At 38.0% G+C, this 18095-nt stretch overlaps 1 protein-coding gene across 1 annotated transcript in view; it reads right to left on the bottom strand.

The window, feature by feature from the left end:
* LOC112047003 (calsyntenin-1) overlaps positions 1-18095 on the bottom strand; it is a 192820-nt gene that overhangs the window by 60459 nt on the left and 114266 nt on the right. The window lies entirely within an intron of this gene.

Below are 18095 nucleotides of genomic sequence, written 5' to 3'. Positions count from 1 at the left end.
ACACTTTTTTGAGTTGATAAAAAGTGCATTCTAATACAAATGATTGCTCACTGGTGCGTGTAACGAGATTACTTATTTATATTTTTAAACTGTGTCCAGATCCCTTCGTGCCAACAATGCTAATGCTCGAGCATTTCCTTCAAATACAATAAGGAAAATTGTAAAGAAAATGATATTCCTCATTTCGACCATTATTATGACTAAGCATTTCGCTCTCGAGCAGTAAAGACCAACCGATATTCATAATGACAATGTCGTGTCCAATCTCATTAAGATACTCGTATCTACGCTGGATGTATTGCCTCAGACGTTATTTTGACGGCCTCCGTGGCGCAGTGGTATGCGCGGTGGATTTACAAGACGGAGGTCCTGGGTTCGATCCTTAGACTGGGGTTTTTATAATAGGTCCAGGTCTGGCTGGTGTAGCTTCGGGGGTGGCTAATTACTACCCTAACGACAAAGACGTACCGCCAAGCGATTTAGCGTTCCGGTACGATGCCGTGTAAAAACCGAAAGGAGTGTGGATTTTCACCCTCCTCCTGACAAGTTAGCCCGCTTCCATCTTAGACTGGATTATCACTTAAAATCAGGTAAGATTGCAGTCAAGGGCTAACTTGTAGAGAAAAAAGAAGCCACACTATGCTACTCGAGCTGTCGTGATATTGCCCTGTCTGGCCACTCTACTACTAATTCTTTGACTCGCGCTCAAAACCGACAAACTAGGTAGAGTGAGCAAAACGAGGTGCATGAATTGTGGCAGGACGAGTAACGTGACACACTACGTCTCTGCCCTTCCCTCGCTACTTCCCACGCCACTCTTCGAGTGTGTATGCGCAGACACCGGTGCACTCTCTATTTCCACTCACGTCCGGTGCGATTCGGACAGAGTTCAGGCGTAGAGCCGTCAACTTTCTCAAGTATGCAGGTTTCCTCCAGATGGTTTTCCTTCACCGAAACACGTGATATTTAATTTTTTAAAATGCACATAACTGAAAAGTTCGAGGTACATACCCCGGATTAAATTCAAACCTACGCCCTCTGAATCCACGACAGACGTCATTTCCACTAGGCTATTACGGCTCCCACCTACTACTAATAAAAAAGTATAATTTTAAAACCAAATTTCAGTCTGTAGTCCTAATAAAGAAAATGCTACGTCATAAAGGAAAACGTTGAGTAATTACTTCGTAAGGTAACTTTGTATTGCGTGAATGAAGTATCTTTGTTTTTTTTACGAGCATTTTTGAATTAGGTTCGTTTTAAAAGCCTTTGCCGTTGTGGAAAAATTTGCCAACACCGGTTTGCGGGAAAAGCTGTTTGGAAAATGTTTCACCCGTTGTTGATTGTTGTGCAGTTTTGTGCACTCGAGCTTGTTGTAACAAGGCGGGAATAACATTGAGATTGGTTCCGATTTCATATTTATGTTGCTTAACTAAAATAAAAGTGTATTTTAAAAATATTTTTCAGTTTTTAGTGAACTGGCAGAAATCGTCACGTAACATAAAAACATAGGACCAGGATAACACTGGGGCTTTATTTATACACGCACTTCAATGTTTTTCATCAATTAATCATGATGAAAAAAATAATAATGATAAAGTAGAATTATCAATTCGATCCGTATATTTGTAATTCGTTGTGTTTATGTCTTTTTGTTAACCTAGTAGGTACATAGAGATCTTGTGTGTGTGTTCGAGTTTACGCCTTTATTATAAATTAAAAAAAAAACATTGTAGTGCCTAAACCATAAATAAACCTCATGTGTTATCCTGGTCTTATGTTTTACGTTTTTGAGTTACGTAACGATTGCTGCCATTTCACTAAACACTGAAAAAAGTTGCTAATAAACGTATATTCCAAAACGAAAATGTTAAATTTCTTCATCACATTCTGTTATGCAAGCCTCACAAGGTTCACCTGATGGTAAGTGGAAATCTGTCGCCTGAAAACACTAACACTTCGCTGGACATGCAAGGAACACGCGCACAAAGTGTCGCCGTGGGTCCGTCAATCCGAGGCGTATTTTTTAACGGTAAACCTCATGTGCCTGCAATTACATCGGCAAAACACCCTTCACATACAACCGACCGAAACACAGCAATGCTGTTTGGTGTCCAAAAATAAACATGGCGATAACTCCTCGAGCTCTGTCCCATAAAGGTCTACAACCAAACACAATCTGTGATAAGTTTAAATTGTGAGCATTGCAAGTGTACTAATATAATAACATAGTAGAAACGTAGAGAGAGGCTTAAACATATTACAAGGCAATTGAAAATACTCGACTTAAGCGCATAATCCCGCCGATTAAACGCGGCTAATGCGCGGAACTCCGCCAGAGGTATAATCCGGCGGACTTAGGTGGACGCGCGCGTGGAACTGATCGCTGGGGGTTTGGAGGCTTTACTCTTTCGTTGGTTTCATTATTCTTACTTGGGAGGAAATTGACGGTATGCTCTCGTACCTGCAGTACGTTCTTTGATAATCGAATAAAAAAAGGGTATATGTATTCGACTCACAGACAGACAGACGGACTTCCGCATTTATATTACTAGTATTTTTTTTTTTTTTTTTTTAATCTTTATTTAGAAGCTTTATCACAGGATGATAATGTCGCTCCGTAATTCTGCTAACAATTTTAGACTATAATTAACTAACTACACTATTTCTACAATACACAATTTAAATCCAAAATTAATCTAATTACTCTATGTTAAATAACAAAGTGCACAGCACCTTCGCCTGCTCCGACAGGGGAAAAGCCAAGATGCTGTTGCACAGTCCCACACTATTATCTATAAATAGGTCTTCACGCTCAGCTGCGTTCCGCTCACACTCCATCAAAACATGCACTATGTCATCGATGACTCCGCAAACCGGGCAGTTTGGGGAGTCATCGATTCCCATTAAATGTGTAAATTTCTTCGAAGGAATGTGACCAGAACGGAGTCTGAATAGGGCGACCACATATTTTCTTTTAATAGTGTAGAACCATGGATGACGAAGAGGCTCACTCTGCAGAGTCTTGTACCAAATGCCCTTTGTGCGAGATCGCTCATTGAAGTATTCGTGCCATATTTCTTTACACATTATTTTCACATTGCCGAGTACATCAGATGACAGAGGCAAACACGGGTAAGGTGTGCCGTCTTGGGTCGCTTGCCGGGCAGCAGAGTCAGCCTCTTCGTTTCCTTTTAATCCTATATGTGAAGGTATCCACTGTATGACAATGCTTTTTCCTTTTTCACGAAGCCTACAGATAGAATCTAGAATACTAAAAGTGGTTATGTACCTAGCCTGGATAATATCAGCATGGATTTAGGATAGTGGTCTATAAGTCTACTAAAGAAACTTTATTGACCTCAGAAGACTTGAAATAACACATTCTCCTTCATAAGGATCATGTTCTTTAGTTTAGTGGGGCCTAAGCGACCCATATGCCGTGCCGAGGCTTAAATTACCGAGCGCGCGCCTGTGGGGGTTATTTAACGCTATTTATTGTCCCAGTGCTGGGGTAATAAAGGCCCCTGGATGTGTATTTATGTGGGCGCTGGAACCTGCGCGTCGCGAGAGTTGTATATACGTTCCGGATCACTTGAAAGATCTATTTTCTAACTAAGCTCTGTTTTCAACTCATTTATTAAGAGACAACATAGTAGGAAAATCCATATTAATATTATACATGCCAAAGTATCTGTTTCTTAACTTTTCACGGCTAAACCGCTGAACAAATTTAGATGAATTTTGGTACAATGATAAATAGGACCATGGAGCAGAACATAAAAAAAAGTTCTCTAAGCTAAAAAAACTCTCGTGCGACCGCTTTTAGCGTCCGTTAAAAAACTCTCGTGCGAATGAGAGCTTAGAATCTAAGCTTTTCTTTTTCGTAAGTACCTAGTATAATTGAGAACATCTAACTTAAGAAACGACCGCTACTTGGTTGGTTGGTCAAGATCACGTGAACAAAGTGACCTAAAGACGTAATAGTTAGTGAAAGACTAAGATTAAAGTTATTGGACATTTAAAATTCAAAATTCAAAATTCATTTATTTCAAGTAGGCTCAGTTTACAAGCACTTTTGACACGTCAGTTGACTATTTGTAAAGATTCTACCACCGGTTCGGAAGGCAGGTTCTGCTGAGAAGATACCGGCAAGAAACTCAACAGTTGCTCTTTTGAAAAAGTCATACAGTATTACAATTTACATTTGATAACAATTAAACTACAATTTCTTATAGTTTTATCTCCTGTGTGAAGGTGGAAGCTGATCCAATGGCCTCCAAGCACCTTTGTCGTTAAGGAACTCATCAATAGTGTAGTAACCTCGACTAAGTAAATGTTTTTTAACACATTTCTTAAAGTTGTGCATTGGCAAGTCCATCACAGTCTTGGGGATCTTGTTATAGAAGAGTACACCCAAACCCACAAAAGATTTTTTAACTCTTTGGAGACGATATGCAGAAATAACTAACTTATGCCCGTGTCTAGTAAGACGTGGGTTTAGATCTCCTTTTCGTTTGTACAAATTAATATTTTGTCTTACATAAACTATACTGTTATATATATACTGACAGGCTACTGACTACTACTATTTACTTAGTATAATAATGATATACTTATTACAAGTTTAGGTTATAGTTAAATTACTAATTAGTCACATAAGCAGGCTAGATCGTAATTTTTTGAAGTACCAAATTGGTACTTTACAATAGAAAAAAAAAGACTTGGTTGGAAAAGTCCATCAATCACATTTGACGTGTTCAATATTATATTTAAAAGAAATATTTGTAACAACATAATGTCTTTCCTATTGTTATCAAAAACATTTCCGTTTGCGTCTCGCGAGTCATCCATCATTCGCTACGAGGCCGGGCTTTGTGTTTATTACTATTAAGACAGGAGATAATTTATTACAGACAGACATCTGTATCGGAATTTCCCCAGTAGTTCAGAGTATGCTCTGAAATGTTACAGGTTCAATCGTAATGGTTATTTTCCGGATCAACCCATAATCTTGTTTTATTCAGATTATGTAGTAGCATTAACTACCTCGTTAGTGCATTGGTTAGCTATGTACTCGTAGTTACGGATCACGAGTTTCTAGGTTCGACCTGGGTCTTTTCTTTCTTTTGGAAATTTGGTGGTGTGACACTCCCGTGCTTCGGCAAAGAATTAATCATAATCACCCTAAGCCCGACAGCCCGCAATGGAGGGGCGTGGTGGGTCCAAGCTTCATACCCTTTTTATGAAGAGCATTTCATGTAGTGTGTCGTTAAAATAGCTTGATAATAATGTGCTGACTTCGATCAATCGTATCTCTTGTGAGGCTTCGGCATAGAGAGAACCTTGGGCCCGTTTGTTGTCTTCTGATGTAAGAAATCGCTGGTCACTCACGGGTATAGCCAGATGTGTAACGTATTACGTACCTGAAAGAAAAAAGAAGAAGTTATTATTATTGAAGTGAGTTTAATTGCTAATGTAGTCAGATTTTTTGATATATTTTTGAGGTCCCTTTTACTGGCTTTGACCGTGGCTAGTTACCACCCTACCGACAAAGACGAACCACCAAGCGATTTAGCGTTCCGGTACGATGTCGTGTAGAAACCGAAAGGAGTGTGGATTCCACCTAACAAGTTAGCCCGCTTCCAACTTAGATTGCATCGCCACTTACCATCAGGTGAGATTGTAGTCAAGGGCTAACTTGTAGAGAATAAAAAAAAAACATTGCTTATGTAATTATAAGATTATAAGGATTCTTTGGTTGGAGGGTTCTTTGTTCCAGTCAAAATACAAGCATATCAGACTGAACATCAGCAATATATGTCATGTTTTAAACAATGGTTCCAACTTGACAATAAATGAGCACTTGGTCCATCTTGGAAAAGAACTCAAAATAAGTAGTAAATAAACGGCAAATACACCTCTCAAAATAAGCACTACCATCTTTGATCTTCATTTAGCATTAACCGTATTGTTAAACGAAAAAAGGTACAAAGTTTACACTGAAGCTTTCTAACGTGCAAGTAATCCAATACAAAAATTACAAGAGAAAACATCTCACACAATAATGAACATCCAATAATAATCCCCGTTTTCATCCCCTCCAATTTCTCGGCAAAAGTGTTTGCGGATTATCTCCAACTAAGTGTGCGAGTGGGTAATAGAAGTACTTCGGGCGTGAAGTGTAATGGGGACGTGATTGTCAGCTTAGCGCCCGAACGTCTTCGTCCCCAATTTCACCCCCCATTCTTTGTCCCCGAAGGACAATGGGGATGCAATAAAAAGTAAATTCTATTCACAAGCGACAATAGCTTTACACAATATCGAAGGACATGGACTTTTTATATGCGCTACTCATAGCCTCATGATGGGCGCCATTTTGAATGACTGGTGAATTTCTCCGTTCGCCATTTCCAGTGTATGTTAATTAACTAATTTCTGCCGGGTAGATTCTGCAAGTGTCAGAAGAAATACGCCTATAGGTACTATAGCTTGGCAAGTTCGTTGATGCCACTCCTGTGATATGCTGGAGCCGGGGGGAAAGACTGCGTGTGTGATATCTCGCGTGCGGGGAAGTGTGGTGCATCAGTCGTGGGTTTTTCATTCATCGTTACACGCCAACCGGCCCGCGCGGACCATCGAGAGTGTTACGAACGAAGTTGCCAAGCTATATATGCGAATCCTTTTCTTAACAATGTTATGTCTTTACTAGTGGACGCCCGCGACTTCGTCCGCGTGGTATTCAGTTTTTCGCAAATCCCGCGGGAACCATGGATTATTCCGGGATGAAAAGTCTATGTGTTAATCCAGAGTAAAACTTGGCTACAGACCCAAAATCTATTTCCATTCCAAATATCAGCCCAATCGCTCCAGTAGTAGCGGCGTTAAGAGTAACAAACATCCATATAAACTTACGCGTTTACAATATTAGTAGGCTTTAATGAACAACTTATATTCCTCTCTCTCCTAATGCTTGTTCCAGGAGTGAACATCTAACTCCTGAGCTATTCTTCGTACAGACATTTTTCAGTGAAGTTTTTTCAGCCCGGGATAGGAAGCCGGGGGCGTTGCATCTCGTGTCTCGGATGGCACGTTAGCCTTCGGTCATAATCATCATTAACATCTGATAATGATAAGCCCGCCAACCCATATTGCGCCAGCGTGGTGGGTCTGACCTATGAATTCCTTCTCTTATAAAGGCCAGGCCTTAAAGAGGTTAGAGTAAGCTGATAATGATGATACCAGTAGAATCTATACTAATATTATAAAGCTGAAGAGTTTGTTTGTTTGCTTGAACGCGCTAATCTCAGGAACTACAGGTCTGATTTCAAAAATTCTTACAGAGAGAGATAGCCCATTTATCGAAGAAAATTATAGGCTACATTCCTACAGCGAGTGGGAGCGAAATCCACACGGGTGAAACCGCGCGGCGTCTGCTAGTATCTATAGACAACAGTAAGACACCTAGATAAAACAATAAACGGTTAATGTATGCGTTAAGATTCTAAAATTTTATACAAAATCTTTACCTTTTAAAACTGTTCTTCATTTCAATATTTTACTTAAACCCCTCAAGTAAATTACGTAAGGATGAGAGAAAATTATGCAATGTTTAAAGCAGTTACTGAGTAAACGGGTCTAACAAGCGTTAGGTTTAGTTTCCTCAAGATTTTCCCAGTTTTTCTTCACCCTGGGAGCGTCTTGTTTTACTAAGTTTCAGTTTTAACAAGAGAGTGGTGTTTTAAATAAAATTATTCTGAATTATTTTTATCCACCTCATTGCTACTCGATTACTTTTTGTTTGAACAAATTTTATAAGAAAAGTTAAGAGACTCTTTATCTATACTAAAATTATAAAGAGGAAACTTTTTTTGCATGTTTGTTTGTTTGTAATGAATAGGTTCAAAACTACTGGACCTAATTTAAAAATTCGAAAGCTACATTATCCACAAGTAACATAGGCTAAATTTTATTTAGGAACAAATAGGGTTTCGTAAGATATTTGGGTTTTTCGGACAGGTGTAAAAAATCAACCAGAAAAGTTACTTATTTAGGGGTAGGGTAGTAGGGGTAGGGGTAGGTAGGGGTAGGATAGGGGTAGTTGAAAGTTTACATCGAGTGTCACGCGGACGAAGTCGCGGGCGTCCGCTAGTGCCAATTAAATATGAAATGTATAATATGTAATACTGCTTTAAATTTTCCACTTGAAAGTTTGAAATAAACACAATACCTTTATACTGAAAGATCTCAATTAAACTATTTTCATTTCAGCTTTAGTTAGTTATGAATTTCAATTAACATCGATATAAAAAATATTAAATTGAAATGGATGATTTGGCATTCATTATAATGCGTCATTCCATTTACATAATTCAAATGCAATACTTAGCGCCGGGTTCACATCCTTCTGATAAGCGTCGAATAGTTTCCGTTTTTAGGATTCCGTGCCTCAAAAGAAAAAAAAACGGTACCCTTATATGATCAGTTTGTTGTTCGTCTGTCTGTCAATTCCGTTTATTTCAGGAATGCGTGGTAGTTTAAAGTTGAAATTTAATCTGTATCTGTCTATGGTCCCATGAAGTTGTGAGAATATCAAACTTCTAAGTTAAAAGAAAGATACGTATTCAACAAAAACGCATATTTCGACATTTTGAAAACAGGGGTCTGACAAAAAAAAGCTATTAATTTGATTCCTGAAGTATTTATACTACTTAGAACTAGCAAACGCCCGCGACTTCGTCCTCGTGGAATTTAGTTTTTCACAAATCCCTCGGGAAACATGGATTTTTCCGGGATAAAAAGTAGCCTATGTGTAAAATCTATTTCCATTCCTAATTTCAAAATCGCTTCAGTAGTAGCGGCGGAACAGAGTAACAAACATCCAAACATCCATACAAACTTTCGCGTTTATATTAGTAGGATGATCCTACGTACCGAACACTTGGTGGGGGAGTCCGACTTGCACATGTATGATTATTTCCTTTTGAGGTACGGACCCTAATAACTCATAAACTCGTACGTTAAGTCCTTTTCATGAAAGAAGTCCACAGACGCGGCGCTAATGTTATAATGGCATTCATTTGGTAATGGCGGTCTTATTGTCATTTGTGTAAGGCGCTGACAACGGGGATGATGACTAGGTTTCAATATACTGATTTTTATGATAGGGATAAATAGGGTCAATGTTAACGAATTTATACATAAAAAAAGCAAAGATTGTCTAGATATTTGCAAAATAAATGAGTTAATTAAATTAAATAGTCGTAATTAGATGAAAATTCATACAGTTGTAGCTTCCTTACATTAAATGTGACATTTTTCAATATGTGAACTATAAACATAAACGCATAATTAACAAAGATATTAGTAAGTTACACATACACATAACGATTATTACATTACTTACGACGTCATTAGTTCGTGCCATTTTGTGTGGGGCGTCTTTTAAATCCCTGTAGCTCCGAAAGTAATGATCACAGATACCCTGTTCCTTTTACAAAGTTGCTTTACTATTAGCATATTCTTAATTTATATACAATTTAAAAAACTGTCATCATCCCTATTTTAGTTCAGGTTTTAGCCGCGGGTCATCTTCCATGAAAAGGACTTTACGGGAAAGCTGGCACCACAGACAAACAAAAGCTGTAGTAAACTTACACAGGTGTCAAGACTAGAGTATACAAATAACAAATAAACAATTGGAATTGAACGCGGCAGCGCGTTAAAATGGCAATTAAAAGACAGACGAGCCGAATTGTATTCTGAATGTAGTTAACACTACAATAAGGGACAAATTGAACAAAACAGTTGGCGTTTGATTACAGATAGACACGCGTTGGCGGCAATTAACGTGGATTGTTACAAAAGTTATCATTTATTTATAAAGCTATTATATCCGCCAATTGAAAAAGAATTAGGTGTTTTTAGTACTCTACGATGTTTTATTTAATTTAATTTTGGTACTAGATTTAAAACTTCCATACCCTAGAGGTAGTCAGGAATCCGTAGAACACTTTTTACAACTGATTCCTATCAAGTTAATTTTTCGTGAGTAGCTTCATCTCGATGAGACGATCAACTTTTTTATTTAAGCAAATTATTGATTCTGATTGCTAACTGAGTTACCAGGAAATAAAAATTTCTGAGCGTCGGAACGAGATAATGTACCACGCAATTTGTAGGTCATTGTGGCTGTTAAGTTGTATAACTATTAATTAATTAACAATAAAAAAACATCTGGTTAGTAACAGCTTTTGATAAACTCCCTTCCTCCAAATTTGTATCAATAAAAAGTTGATCGTCTCATCGACCTCGACGACGATCATAAAGCTACTCACAAAAAATTAACTTGATAGTAATCAGTTGAAAGAAAGAAAGAAAGAAAGAAAATATATTGATTACTACATTATGCCACACACCACAATTATTTAAGAATAATACCCTGCGATGTGTGGCATAACCTAGAAAAAGGTCCTAGCTCAGCATATTGCTGTATGCTCCCCATAAACAAAGAACATACAGCGCTGATTTTCAGCTAGGACCCAGTTTTAAGTGCCACCATGAAAACAGGCAACATAAACCTATATTTAAAGCAAAACCAAATTAAAACTTATAACTAGTTTAAAACATATAAAAAAGAACAAAAAGAAAAATTATATAACATTAAAGTACCTACAGTATTAAAACCAACAATCAAATTTATTCCCAAGTTTAATAACTATACTATTATTATTATATTTACTTACTATAACTACATAATAAATAAAAAAAGAAAAAGAATATTTATATAAAAATGTAATATGAATGAATAATTACTAAATTTGTACATTATTAAATATAATATTGATTACACATATAAGTTACACATAGTATAATATATAAATATTTGCTATAAGAAAGAAAACTCCGCCACATGATGCTGGAATTCCATCTGTTTGTCGAGGAGAAATCGGTTCAATAATTTTTTAAATTTAAATTTAGACTTGATTTTTTTTATTGGTGGGGGAATATTATTCCAGCATTTAGTAGCGGAGTATGTAAATGACCCTCTAAACGCGGCAGTACGGTGAGGGGGAACCCGAAATTGATGTCGGCAGCTGCGACGCACGGTTTCATCATCAGCCGCCCAAGTGAGTTTATGAAGAAGATACAGTGGTTTACCCTCCTTAATAACTCCAAACAGTAAACACGCCAAATGTAACTTTCTTCTAGTTCTCATCTTTAACAAACTATGATGGTTAAAAAATGGAGTAATATGAGTTCTTGGCGGGACATTAAAACAGAAACGAGCACAAGCATTTTGTACTCGTTGTATTAAGCGCTTGGTTCTACACAGAAGTCGAGGACCAAATACAACATCTGCATAGTTAAGCTTTGACAATACCAAAGATTCGACCAATTTTATACGTAGTTCCTGAGAGAGGTAATCACGGACCTTATAAATGATTTTTAGCCGATAAAAACAATTTCGAACTACCTCTGCCACATGATCCTCAAACCTAAGGCCAGAATCCATAAGTAGACCTAAATTACGTGCTTGTAGAAAATGTTCTACGGATCCCGGACTAGAAGGCATATCTCTAAGATTAATCTGAAAATTGTCGAGATTCATGGAAGCAATTTCCAATTATTTGCCAATTTCTTCTACACGACACATACGATTCTTCAAGACATGGTGAAAAAACTGAAATTGTAAAAAAAACACATGCCCCCAGTTCGGCAGGGGCAAGAACTGGGGGTCATGACTCAATGTCAAATTTGACTTTACAAAATGAAAATAATTTCACTTCCATTAGTTAAAACGATAATAAAATTCGCAGCGCGGTTTAGAAGATGCAAGTAGATAAATATACAAGGCGTAAAACTACTCTTGTTTTAATCTTCATGTACTTATTAAACAAAAAATTCTCACAAGACAATTAATTTTGAAAACGTCCGAGTGTCTTGGAGCGGTTAGCAGAGCGCTTATCTCCGCGCGGCAGGCGCCGGCCGGGGCGTGGCGGAAATAATGGAAAATAATAAATTTATGGAAACAATAGCAAATTAGCCGCCCGACGCGATAGCGCCGACGAGCCGCGCTGTCGGCACTGTCAGGTTCTTGTCATTTACAACTGCAACGGTTTTTAAATGTTTTTAGGGGTTTGTCTATCACAAGGCAATAAAGTAGGCACTTACAATACAGGACAACTTTTTATCCGACAGTCTGTGTGTCTATTTGTTAGGACTGTGACGGAGTGCCAGCCACCACCAGCTCAACGTGGACTCCGCCACACTGTTCCTAATGCAATACACTTTGGGGTTAGGGTAGGGCTAACGTTGACCTATATCAAATAGTCGGTGGGATGGCTAAGCTATGGTTGGAAGGCTCTACGTCACTCATTAATATGGTCAATTAGCGGACGCCCGCGACTTCCGCGTGGAATTTACTTTTTCACAAATCCCTCGGAAAAATTGATTTTTCCGAAATAATATGTAGTCTATACGTTAATCCTGGCTATAATATATCTTAATACCAAATTTCAGCTAATTCGGTTCAGTAGTTGAGGCGTGAAAGAGTAACAAACATTCATATCATCAAAATCATCAGTTTTCGCAAATCTCGGGAAAGCATGGATTTTTGCGGCATAAAAAGTAGCGTATATGTTAATCCAGAGTAAAACCTATTTCCATTCCAAATTTCAGCTAAATCGCTTCAGTAGTAGCGGCGTTATAGAGTAACAAACATCCATACAAACTTTCATAACAAATATTAGTAGGATATATCTTTTTAGCCGTTGTTATGTTTGGTACAGCATGTAACGCTTTTAGCGCGAAACAATTTAGGAAATCTCATCGTTACAATATTTAACTAATGTAATCCATGGGAAAATTAAATGTATTTTACTCGACGACCATTCAACTACTACTATAATAATAATCTGAGATAATAACAATTTCATTGAATTAAAAACAATTTTCGACTTGGATTTTAATATACAGGCATGCATGATTTCCCTGAATAAATAAATTTGCTCCCAAAGCTCATATCCATGTCCAGTAAGATCAATTAATGTTTATTTGCCGAAGCAGCGAGCCGCCGCTCAAAGACCGACGTTATTGTACCGGTCCGGTCGCGGCCCGGGGCCTGTCTGGTGCGTGTTTACATTTTTACACTCCAAATGGCGTTTGCTTTGCGGCCTCTCGACCATGTTACACTCTGTATCCAACGACCAAATAAACGGTTATTAATTTGTCGAGCATTATTTTTGGCAACTTTATTGCGCGTTTCTGTGAGGCACGAACAATCCTAATACCATTTGAACACGATTAGGAATTGCAAAAGCCCAAGTTGTTTTTTGAAGTGAGAATTTCATCAGCCGCCTTTGGAACTTTTAATAGGAGAAAATCTTAGGGGGACACGAACTATACTATATAGCTAACGTATAGTGCTGTGTACACAATGATTTTGTACTATTAAATGTTTTCACTCTATCTATATTCTTCTATCTATCTAAATATAATATTCTACTATTAAATGTTTTCTATTCTATAACTGCTAATTTTAATTTTCTAAGAATATTAACCAAATTTTTTAAATATGACCAATATTCTCATTCCCCTCCAACTAGTCGGAAAAGACTGTGTTAGAAGTGGGTACGACAACAGTCCAGTGGACGGGTATCGAAACACGACCTCTCATTGACATGACATCTCAGTCTGAACCCTTTACCGTTGACTTATGAAGGCTTCTATGCGTAGAGATGCCTACTCACTGTTACTTTGAAAGAGCTCAATACATACGTGTCAGGGAACACATAAACCTTACAAACGGAACCCCAAAAAGGCGTAGAACGTACTTACAAATTATCTATCTCACAAAAGTATATGCAAATACCTGTAGAAGTGTGGAATATATCACCCAGTCGCAGATACGTTGCGATAGTCCGATCCGAAGATGGCCGACGGGCTCTTCCGGTCCGGACAGGAGGACTCGTTTGATATATTGCACGCTCCCGCTTGAGATAAGGCTTCGCTTGCAGGAATCTCGGCTGAGGTTTACACGGAAATGGGAATTTGTAAGTGTTGGATTTGTAACAAGCCTTTCGGATAAATGGCGTTTTGGTTGAGATAGTTTTATTAACCATTGACGTAAAAACGGGGCGTTGTGAGTTGTTTGTGTAAGTTTTCGTGGCATTGTTTCCAAATGGATGGACCATTTTAATTTGACGATTTGACGATGAATATTAGTCAAGTTTACAATCTGCGACGTGGCCTCAAAATATTTTTTAACAAGTGTCACAAGATGTCAAAACGAAAAATAAAGTTTTTAGACTCCGCGTCACGCGCGTGGTGCTAATGTCTTAATGACGGTCTTACTGTTATATCTAGTGTCAATACATGTCAACTGGACTCTCCAGACCCGCGGGTCTATAATTCGAGTACGTACAGATAACCAAAACCGGACGCTATTGTCAAACGGTCCAAACAATGGAATTTTAATTATACAGAAAAGCGATTAAACACAGAATAATACATTACAAATTATTAAACAAATAAACTGATAAAATATACAAATGAGTATGAACGTGGAAAATGTGTTATGAGAATTTTCATTGGAAATTTCTTACTTATAAGAAAGAAACCTAACTAACCACTAGACAAGCGAGGCACTGGGTTAACTATGATATGAAAATCAGCAAAATGATTTAACTTTAATGGAAAAAAATGGGAATTAAATTTTTCATAATAATATGTTCGCTTAATTGGCACGACGGGGCGTGATACATGGTGTTCCGAGTTCAGCACAGCGCGCATTGTTAGGTATAATTTGAGCCAAATGAAAATGTATGAGGGTTTAATTAAAATTCCGGCCTGAGCGACGTTAAATGTTTATTGTTATGATGTAATTGTATTTAGCGCGTTGTGCCCTTTTATTTGTTGCTGGCAGCTTCTAAAAACACATTGTTCCTGTATTACAACGCAGATTCTGAATTAATTTTGGCGCCATCTTGGATTAGCATACCCATAATTTAAAAATGTAAACCTGGTATGTAACCAGTGACTAGCGCAGAAGTTTGGACGCTTGTCCATGGATCTACCTAGGATTTACCTACAAGATTTACGCAAGCTACATGGAGCCGTGATATCCCAGTGGACATGACCTTTGCCTCCGATTTCGGAGGGTGTGGGTTCGAATCCGGTTCGGGGCATGCACCTCCAACTTTTTAGTAGTGTGCATTTTAAGAAAATCAGGTGTCTCAGACGGTGAAGGAAAAAACATCGTGAGCAAAGAGGAATTCTGAATTCTTTGGTATTCCGGAAGAAATCAGCATACCAAAGAATTTTCTTAATTCTATGCGTGTGTGAAGTCTGCCAATTAGCATTGGACCAGTGTGGTGGACTATTAGCCTAACCCCTCTCATTCTGAGAGAAGGGTCGAGCTCAGCAGTGAGCCGAATATGGGTTGATAACGATGAATGAAAAACGACAAAGATTAAGAAGAGACTTGCTAACTAGCTATTGGTCTATTCTCATAAAAAACACCAGTCATTCAGCGGGCAATGGAACAAGTTATGCTCAGAGTATCTCTGCGTGACGGAATAGAAATGGGGAAATCCAGAAGAACCAGCAACCGATATAGTTAGCAAAGCTGTAATTGGTGGACCAGATAGTTCGAAGAGCCGATTAACGTTGGGATCCCAAGGTGCAAACGGCGAAACTGCAGGGAAGCGCAGTGTTGGTCGACCCCTCACTATATGGACCGATACTGATAAGTTAATCAGGTAACAAGGAGCCGTCGGATGAGTTGAGCTCAAAGCCGTGGTGCTGAGATGTCTCCTATGTCTGAAGAGGCTTATGTCCAGCAGTGGACGTCCACAGGCTGAGAGTTGGTGTTAAAAAGAGCTGTAATGATTTATTTACAAATTGTGTTGTATAAATACTTATACAAACGGAAAACCACAAAATTCAATTTTCCAGTGGTAAAATAAATTAACAATTCCCAATCAAAGGTCAGAAATGAGGGGCAGGGGTGATTTTGGTAGATAATGGGTGTTCGTTAAGTAGTCTTATTAACGGTTTTGAATAAATAATTGAATGTTAATTTAATAGGATTTTCTTATAATATTTGCAATTTACCTAAAATAAGACTAACGACGCAGGACCGACTATTTTGGAAATATGTAGTGTCTGCAGGGGTTTCGATTATGATAGGTAATAAATCATACAAATATCTATACACGACAAACATATATGCACATTGTTTTGCGTTAAAATAGGTTACATCATTGATGCAAAATCGAAACATCCTGTATCTCTTGTCAGCACGAATCTGCGCTATGAATATCATATGGTTAAGCTGTCAGTTTCAATGCGCCACACAAAGGCGCTTAATCGACGCCATCATGGACATTAATCTGTCTCACTCCATCACATACAGCAGTGTCATATATGCAGTTGGTGTCGTCTCCCTCTGCCCATCAATCACGTTAACCGATACTGTAATGGCGGAGTGATTAAGCTCGGACGGGATTTTAACGAATTGCGTCCTCGTGCATCAATAGCTGTATATTACGGTTGCCTGGCGTCAACTGAAAGTATTCAAACTCTCAGTCCTTGGTTTAATTTTAAAATTAAATTAAATGGAGTAAAGCTGGGTCATAGTGTCCTGTTAACAAATCGGATACGACTTTTGAAAAATAAGATAAAATCTATACATAGTATAAGCATACACAAGGAGCAGTAGAAACCGAGGGTATAAATAAATTTATACCCACATGTTTCTGCCACGCTGCCCCAATGCGGGTTGGCGGGCTTCATGTCATAACTAACAGTAAACTTACAATACCTAGTTAAATAATAAATATTTTATGTCAGTATGCATGTTTGCACTAAGTTCAGAAACTTCTAAATGCTGTTTTGCCGATATATATAAGTTTAGCTTATAGAAAAATACTCGTATTCTTATGAAACTCCTTACTGCAACGCACACTAATTGGAATTTAACATAATCTTCGCCTCGGGACAAGAGGGCAAAAAGTGATACTGTGACGATCCTTTTTCTACTTGATATGTGTGCTTATTTTCTTTTAAATACATCAACCTTTTCCTATGTAATACATTACAGGTGCCTTCTAAGTTTAAGTTAACTTTGAACTCGATAGTAAGTAAGTTAGCTACAAGTTAACTGTCCCGCAACATCCCTTCAAGTAAAGTTACCTGTACACGGGCGGGTACAGTCGACAACTTTAACAAGGCACCCGTTACCTAAACATATTCAAAGAACAGTATAACATAGATCCGGCTCGAAGGACCATTTTATAGGCCAGGCTCAATTAAAACGCAGATTTAATTAGTAATAAAAAAAAATTAACAAAAAAAATTCAACCGACTTCAAAAACATAAAACATACTGAGTAAACTAAAAAGCAAAAAATAACATCATACTAAGTTCTATCTATCATATTATGTTCTAACTGATGATCAGTTTGAAGGCGCGCGTCGCGTTCTGAGTTCACCAATAGGTCGAACCTTATTGGTTGCTTGCGTAACTGTACTAGCCAATGAGGGTGAAGTTGTCAAGTTGAATAAATCAAAGCGAACCTCGACCTGGTCCGCTAGTTATACCATAAATAGTAAAGATTAGACACGATATAACAGTATATTTGTGGGTTTGTTCCTTTTACGCTGCGTCTACTGAAGCGATTTAGCTGAAATTTGGAATGGAAATTGATTTAATCTGGATTAACACATAGGCTACATTTCATCCCGGAAAAATCCACGGCTCCCGCGGGATTTGTGAAAAACTAAATTCCACGTGGACCAAGTCGCGGGCTTCTGCTAGTAGGTTATAAAGCAGAGTTTGTTTGTATATTTATTAATTTTTTATTATTATTTTGGTTTTCAAGAATATTCATAATTATATTTTCAAATAATTATGACCAATCTTCCCATTCCCCTCCAACTAGTCGGAAAAGACTGTGTTAGGTGTGGGTACGACTACTGTCCAGCGGGCGAGGATCGAACCACCAACTCTAGAGTGATGAGTCCAGCCCCATTAATGTTGAGTTATTCCTTCACACTTCCACTGTACTAATGCTAATATAATGTGATAAAATC

Source organism: Bicyclus anynana, chromosome 25 (genome assembly GCF_947172395.1).
Source record: "Bicyclus anynana chromosome 25, ilBicAnyn1.1, whole genome shotgun sequence".
Taxonomy (NCBI): domain Eukaryota; kingdom Metazoa; phylum Arthropoda; class Insecta; order Lepidoptera; family Nymphalidae; genus Bicyclus; species Bicyclus anynana.
Note: the sequence above shows the minus strand (reverse complement) of the source record. Positions and strands in the feature narration are given on the sequence as shown.